The sequence below is a fragment of the Tachyglossus aculeatus genome, chromosome 2 (assembly GCF_015852505.1).
Source record: "Tachyglossus aculeatus isolate mTacAcu1 chromosome 2, mTacAcu1.pri, whole genome shotgun sequence".
Classification (NCBI taxonomy): Eukaryota; Metazoa; Chordata; class Mammalia; order Monotremata; family Tachyglossidae; genus Tachyglossus; species Tachyglossus aculeatus.
The window spans coordinates 73,756,783-73,764,664 of NC_052067.1; the positions used below are offsets into that span (position 1 = coordinate 73,756,783).

The 7,882-nt window shown below is 40.3% G+C and overlaps 1 non-coding gene across 1 annotated transcript; it reads right to left on the minus strand.

Annotated features, from left to right (window-relative positions):
- Positions 1-6,514: 6,514 nt before the first annotated feature.
- LOC119924958 lies at positions 6,515-6,652 on the minus strand. The gene has a single exon (XR_005449634.1). It is a non-coding gene; the product is annotated as a small nucleolar RNA SNORA7 (small nucleolar RNA).
- Between the last annotated feature and the right edge of the window lie 1,230 nt (positions 6,653-7,882).

Below are 7,882 nucleotides of genomic sequence, written 5' to 3' on the forward strand. Positions count from 1 at the left end.
GGAGGTAAGGCGGGGGGGATGGAGAGGGAGAGGAGGGGGAGAGGAAGGAGGGGGCACATGAGTTCATTAGTCACTTTCAACCAGAGACTCCATCATCATCCTCATCATCCTCTTCTTCTTCATCATCTTCATTATCATCATCATCATCCATCATCTTTTTCTTTTATAAATTGTCCTTAAGTGAATGAACAGTAACCATCTACTACAGGCCTATATAATATTGGCAATGCAATTTATTTTCCCACAATGGTAGTTCAGGCCATGTAGCCTGGCAAAAGAAAACTGTAGCTTGATAAAAAATTTTGTATTATCTGCGAAGATGCAGTAGTGTACTCATATTCCTAGGCTATGGAACTTTGCAATTCCGTTTTAGAGACCCACTTACGCGTACCAAACTAATATAGTGAGCTGAAATGCGTGATTTGCTCTTAAAAATAGAATTGTGGCAACTCAAATCTCTCCCAAATGGGTCATTTGTGAATGTGACAGATTTTTCAGTATTCAGAGCAGCGATTGCTGTAGTTGAATCTGAAAAGTGGTTCCCATTTTCAACCTCCACTTTCAGTTGATTGGACAGTCACTTGGCCAGTTTCGTAGGTCTGATCCCTTGCTTTACTTCTGCTGGAAATCTAAGTCTCACTGAGTAACTTTAAGGCAGAAATATTCGTTATAAGAAGATCATTTAGATTTTTCTTGATCTAATTAGCATTAAAGTTATGAGCTAACTGATGCTTTGTTTCTCACAGATGAATTGAAAATGAACACCAATGAGAGGAGAGCTTCCCAAGCATTTTTAAAGTTACAGGCTTATGGTTCTGACACAGTGATCTGTTTTCCACTAACTTGAAGATTTTGCGGTAGTTATGCCCTAAAAGCATTAAATGGTATTTAATATACTGATCCATTAATTCATACATTTATTGTTGTACTTTGTATTTGAAGACACCGCTAATGGTGAAGTTCACATAGGTGTATGTGAGTGACTGTAAAGACCATTGTGGGATCTACAGTCCAGGCCATATTGTACCCACAAAAAAGCCATCCCTTATTGTGTTATACTCAACGCTTTAAGCCCCAGCATTATTTTTGCTTGTTTGCTTCATTCTCTAAGAAGCATTTGCTTGGAAACAGCCACTCCCTTCTTAACTGCAGTATACCATGCTGGTCTATTCTTGGGCAACTAGCTCACAGTTTGCAGCTGGGATGCAGCACTGTCTGAATCTTTCTTTCCCTGTGACTCGACACATTTCCTCTGTCCTCGTTACCGCTGATTTCTCAATTTCACCTCACCCTACAAATGTTATCTGGGTATTCTGCTGTCCCTCATTCTCCTCAGGTGTCCCGCCCAGCATGACTGTGTTAAAGAGAGCGTAGTTCTGTTGCTGGGAGACCCACTAGTTCTAGAACTTCATTGTTTGTGGTCTTCTCTTGCCATGTGATTGAGTGTGGTCACCAAAGCACACTGAGGGAACTGCTCAAGGAGCTGGATGTGGCGGCTGTGTGGAGTCCCAGGTCTCGAAGCCCTAGAGAAGACTGGATAATTCTATGGGCTCTGTAGGCCTTAAATTTGGTCTGGAGCCTGAGACCCACACTCCTCTGCTGGTGCTAGCTCTCCTGTTTTGTTTTTCTTCTTCTTTGTCTATGCTGTGTCACTGATCTGTGGACTGCCTAGGGAACAGTTTTTGACAGGCCAAAAAAATGTTTTGGTTGTGTGTATGGCTTCCAGGTGCAGGCTGAAACATCACATAGATTTTCTTTAGACTTATCGTCAACTTGTAATACCTGGCTGATTCAGTGAAACAGTTTATAATCATTTGCCTGCCTTCTTGGGTATGGCCTTCTAGGATGTCGTTAACCGTATATAGTACTTATTGAATGACTGCCCCTATCATTCTGCATGATGTTCAAAGCCTGCTGACTTGGAAGAGCTTCCCAGGGGTACAGAAGCATATTCTAACACCTGCTTCCGGATCTCTTGCTACATCTTCAAGCACAGCTTGAGCAAGGGACAGGGAGTCAGAAGAACCCGGATTCTAAAACCCGGCTCTGTCAATTGCTTGCTTTCATTCATTCATTGTCAGTCATTCATTCATTCGTTCATTCAATCGTATTTATTGAGCGCTTACTGTGTGCAGAGCACTGTACTAAGCGCTTGGGAAGTACAAGTTGGCAACATATAGAGACGGTCCCTACCCAACAGTGGGCTCACAGTCTAGAAGAAGTAGAGAACAAAACAAAACATATTAACAAAATAAAATAAATAGAATAAATATGTACAAATAAAATAGAGTAATAAATATGTACAAATATATATATATATATATATATATATATATATATATATATATCTACAGGTGCTGTGGGGAGGGGAAGGAGGTAAGGCAGGGGGGTTGGGGAGGGGGTCAAACACTGTTCTAAGTGCTGGGCTAGAAACGAGCGATTTAGGTTGGACACAGCCCCTGTTCCACGTGGGGCTCACAGTCTAAGGAGGAAGGAGAACAGGATAATTACGGCATGAAGCCAGACACTCTGACAGACATTTACTCTCCCCAGCTTCAAAGCCTTATTGAAGACACATCTCCAAAAGGCCTTCCCCGATGAAATCCGCCTTTCCTCTTCTCCCGCTCCCTTTTGTGTCACCCTGACTTGCTCACTTGCTCCCTTTATTCATCCCGCCTCCTAACTCCACGAAATTTCTGTACACACCTGTAATTTATTTATTTATTTATTTATTTATTTATTTATGTGAATGCCAATCTCCCCCTCTAGACTATAAGCTCATAGTGGGCAAGGAATGTGTCTGTTTATTGTTATATTGTACAATCGCTTAGTAATAATAATAATAATAATGGCATTTATTAAGTGTGCAAAGTAGAGCACAATATAACAACAAACGGACAAATTCCTACCCACAACGAGCTCACAGTCTAGGGAGAGAGACAGGCATGAATATAAATAAATATATAGGTAAATAAATACACAAATAAATAAATAAATTACAGCTATTTACAGGTGTATATATGTATATACACTGTGGATATGGAAGGGAGGATGAATGAAGAAACAAGTAGTAGTGGCACAGAAGGGAATGGGAGAAGAAGAGAGGAGGGCTTAGTCAGGGAAGGCTTCTTGGAGATGTACCTTCAATAAGGTTTTGAAGTAGGGGAGAGCAATTATCTGCCTGATATGAGGAGGGAGGGCGTTCAGAGGCCAGAGGTAGGATGTGCACAAGAGGTCAGTGGCCAGATAGACGAAATCGAGGTACAGTGAGAAGGTTAGCATTAGAGGAACAAAGTGTGTGGGTTGGGTTGTACTAGGAGAGTAGCGAGGTGAGGTAGGAGGGGGCAAGGTGACTAAGTGCCAATGGTGAGGACTTTTGGTTTAATGCTGAGGTGGGTGGACAAACACTGGAGTTTCTTGAGGAGTAGGGAAACATGGTTTGAACGTTTTTGAGGGAAAATGATTTGGGCAGCAGAATGAAGTATGGATTGGAGTGGGGAGAGACAGGAGGCAGGGAGGTCAGTGAGGAGGCTGATACAATAATCAAGGCAGGATAGGGTAAGTGCTTGTATTAAGTGGTAGCAGTTTGGACAGAGAGAAAGGAGCGGATTTTGGTGATGTTGTGAAGGTAAAACAGACAGGATTGCCGTGTGACCTCGAGAAAGTCATTTAACTTCCCTGTGTCTGTTTCCTCAACTGTAAAATACAGATACCTGTTTTTCCTCTACTTAGACTGTGAACCCCATGAGGAACAGGGACTGTGTCTGACTTAATAACTTGTATGTACCACAGTGCTTAGAACAGTGTTTGGTACATTCATTCATTCATTCAATTGTATTTATTGAGCGCTTACTGTGTGGAGACCACTGTACTAAGCGCTTGGGAAGTACAAGTTGGCAACATATAGAGACGGTCCCTACCCAACAACGGGCTCCCCGACTGCCATCCCCCGGCACAAACATGCCAGAGAACTGTGGGGTGTGTTTTTGGTTTTATTTTTCTTTTCGGTTCTTTTTTTAGGGGGTGGGGAGTCACCCCAAATTTATGGTTGGGGCACACAGAAATCGACGGGGGTAAGGGGGGTGGGTCCCCCCAGAACCGACGGGGACCCCTCGCATTTAACGAATACCATGAAAAAAAAATAGGACCAGGCCCACTACCCAACCCTCCTTTATTCCATGGGTACTGGGTAATGAATCAGAGAAGGTACCCTCATGGTGTGGTGGACAGAATACAGGCCTGGGAGTCAAAAGGTCATGGGTTCTAAGCCTGGCTCTGCCACTTGTCTGCTACATGGCCTTGGGCAGGTCACTTCACTTCTCTGGGCCACAGTTACCTCACCTATAAAATGGGGATTGAGGCTGTGAGCCCCACATGGGACAGGGACTGTGTCCAATCCAATTTGCTTTTATCCACCCTAGTGCTTAGTAGAGTATCTGGCACATAGTAAGCACTTAACAAATACCACAATAATAATTATTATTATTAATAACTCAGCCAGCCAGTCCATCATGAAATAGCCTCAGAATCTTGATAGCGTTCTTGGGGCACATAAATTTGCTAATTCCCAGAGCTCAAATCTAGTGATGACACCAAATGCAGAGGGAGGACAGGATAAGTAATCATTTAGATTGGGTGGCTTAGATCTTTTAGGTGGAGTGGTTATCTCTCCATGCTATTTTTGTTTCTTTGGCTCAGAAATGATGAGATCCCCAGAAAATTATGGTTACTCAAAACTGCGTGGAATGATATCCAATGGTATACAATCCTTACCTTACAACTGAGTACTAGAGAACATGACTGAATGCATAAGTTTGCTATAGAGAAAACTCAACTATAAACTAGTAATAGTGTTATAGAAAGACATATATATAATACATTAATGTCATAATGAATTAGTTGTTATTAACATTTCAGTGATGAACTGTTATTTTAACTAGCAAAATAACAAATTCTCAATTTTAAGCACGTTTAGAATAGTTTTGTCAGTATTTATTCTTAAATTAACCAAAGCAAATTTTACTATAACAACTTTTTAAAAACACAAATTTACACTCTCCTGATATTTGTTATAATAATCATTTATAGAATTACTATACAAAAAAAAAACAAACCTTGAGTCTCTAAGTGTCTACGTTTACTCCCTGGTTGTAAATTAGGTACTTTGGGAGGAATGTTAATTATTTCAGACCACGAAGAGATTATTTAGCATTGCTGCCTACATTGTGAATTTACTATGACAGAGCACTAAATTATTCTCCAGGTAGCTGAAAGATGTAATGTTTTCCCCCAAACTGCTCCAAGTTTCCCCAGGGAATAAATTTAAGAACTTGGAATAAAACTGGTAAACAAAATTGTAATCTGCATTATTTAACTCCAGGATACTTTCACATATAGATTATTCTGGTTAACTCCTGAGTTTGGTTTATGAATGTGGTTGGGAAAATCACCATTAATAAAACTAAAAACCTATGGGAAAATGGGCTAATGGATTCTACAGCTGTGGTCAGACTGGTAAGGTACTTTCAAACTTCTGAGATGGGGAAAAAAATTACACCCCATTCCCTAAATTGAACATCCTGATCCAGGATGCCTTGCTTGTGTTGTGGAGGCCACAAAGGATAACATAATGACTTCCTATATAACCTTGAGGCTCTCCTCAAGATTGTAAGCTCTTCAAAGGCACTGTAGCAATTAAGACAGTGTTCTGCACACATTAAACAGTCACTAAATAACACTGATTTATTACATTTGTCTCCAGAGATCCCCTCAGCAGCCATCCCCATATTAGGCTTTTTGTTGGGGGTACTAAGGTACTTGTTAATCTCTTACTATGTGCTAAGCACTTTACGAAGCTCTGGGGTAGATACTAATCAGGTTTGACACAGTCCATGTCCCAAATGGGGCTCACAGCCTGAATCCCCATTTTTCGGATGAGGTAACAGATGCCCAGAGAAATGAAGTGCTTTGCCCAAGGTCGCATAGCAGGCACGTGGCAGAGCCGGGATTAGAACTCATGTCCTCTGATTCCCAGGTCCGTGCCCTTTCCAGTAGGCCCCGCTCTTTCCCCATGATATTATACCATATTACATCATAAATACTTACACAATAGTATTCTAAAACATTTCGCTATCATGATATCTTAATAACAGTTTTCTTGTGTCTGGAGAGGCAGGAAAAAACCTTCGGTCGAATAACATTTTTAGGTAAAGTTTTCATGGTCAAAGCCCCTCAGAGGATAGGATCCATGTCTAATTCCCACCTATGAACTCTTTCCCAGTGCCTAGTCATGTCTTGTCTTAACGCTTTTTAGTCATCTTTGAACCATAGCGACTTCATGGGCACATCTCTCCCAGAACAACCCACCTCCATCTGCAATCGTTCTGCTAGTGTATCCATAGAGTTTCTTGGTACAAATATGGAAATGGTTTACCACTGCCTTCTTCCACACAGTTCCGAGTCCACGCCCTCGACTCGCTCTCATACTGCTGCTGCTCAGCACAGGTGAATTTTGACTTGTAGTAGATTGCCTTCCACTGGCTAGCCACTGCCCAAGCTAGGAATGGAATGGGTATGGTTCTACTTGACTCTTCCTCCCGTAGCTAAGACTGGTAGAGTACAGGAAACTCTCCAGGTGCTGTCCTGAGAGGGGCAATGCCTAGTACAGTGCTCTAAACACAGTAAGTCCTTAATAAATAGTAGTACTACTAGTACTTGTAACATTTATAAAGCTGATGTTCATAACTAAAGCAAAAATCTCCACTACTGTCTGAATTACCTGCACCAATTCTCTTCTATACTTTGGACATGTACACCTGACTTTTTTACTCCTACAAATTAATATTGTCAAAAACCATGAGACCTGTAAAGAATTTGGAGTTTTGGGATAAAAAATAATTTAACCATGAGCAGGTATTGTAATATTTATTTTACTGATGTTTACTTTGTATACAAATTGTTTTATACATTGCTTGCTTAGTTTGGTTTTCTGTTACTACTTATTAATACTTATTAGCATCTGATTCAAACTTCAGTTAGGCTGACTCTACATAGACAAAATGAAACCATTTTTTACTCCTGAGTTAATCATGCAGGCTAACTACATTGACCCAACTTAGTAAATAATTGCTCAATTTCCTACTTTTATAAATATTGACATAACCTTAATATTTGGCTTCCATTAATCAAGCACTTTGATTAAATCTAATAACTTTTAATGGCTGATATTTGCTGTCCTCTAGCATCTCTCTCCTTTCTAGAATACCCCTTGTCAAAATTCCCAAGAACTACAGGAAAGTACCTGGACAAAACACAAATGGATCTGATTGAAAACTGTTGAATTCCAAGTTGACATCCAAAGTGGAAGCAAATTCCATGATTCTGGCAATTTAACTATCAATCTTATATAACACAGACTGGTATTTGGAAATATTATCAAGCACCAACAAAGCCCATGGGTGACACAATTCTTGTCATCCTAAATGAGGATTTATTCCTTCTGAAAAAGAACTGAAGAAATGTTCTTCACTGTGCTTTCTGATTCTTTTAGTAAAAAATCATATAGTTTTAAAATTGTTAACAGTGAATAAAATGTTCAAAGATCAACTAAGCTAATGGTTAACCTTCTGGTTTGGGAGCTGTTCATTCATTCATTCAATCATATTTACTCAGCGCTTACTGTGTGTAAAGCACTGTACTAAGCCCTTGGGAGAGTACAATATAACAACAGACACATTCCTGCCCACAACAAGCTCACAGTCTAGCGGGGGAAACAGACATTAATATAAATAAATAAATAGATAGATAGATTGATAAATAAATTACAGATACATACAGATCTATACATATGTGTTGTGGCGTTCCAGGCCAGAGGTGGGATGTG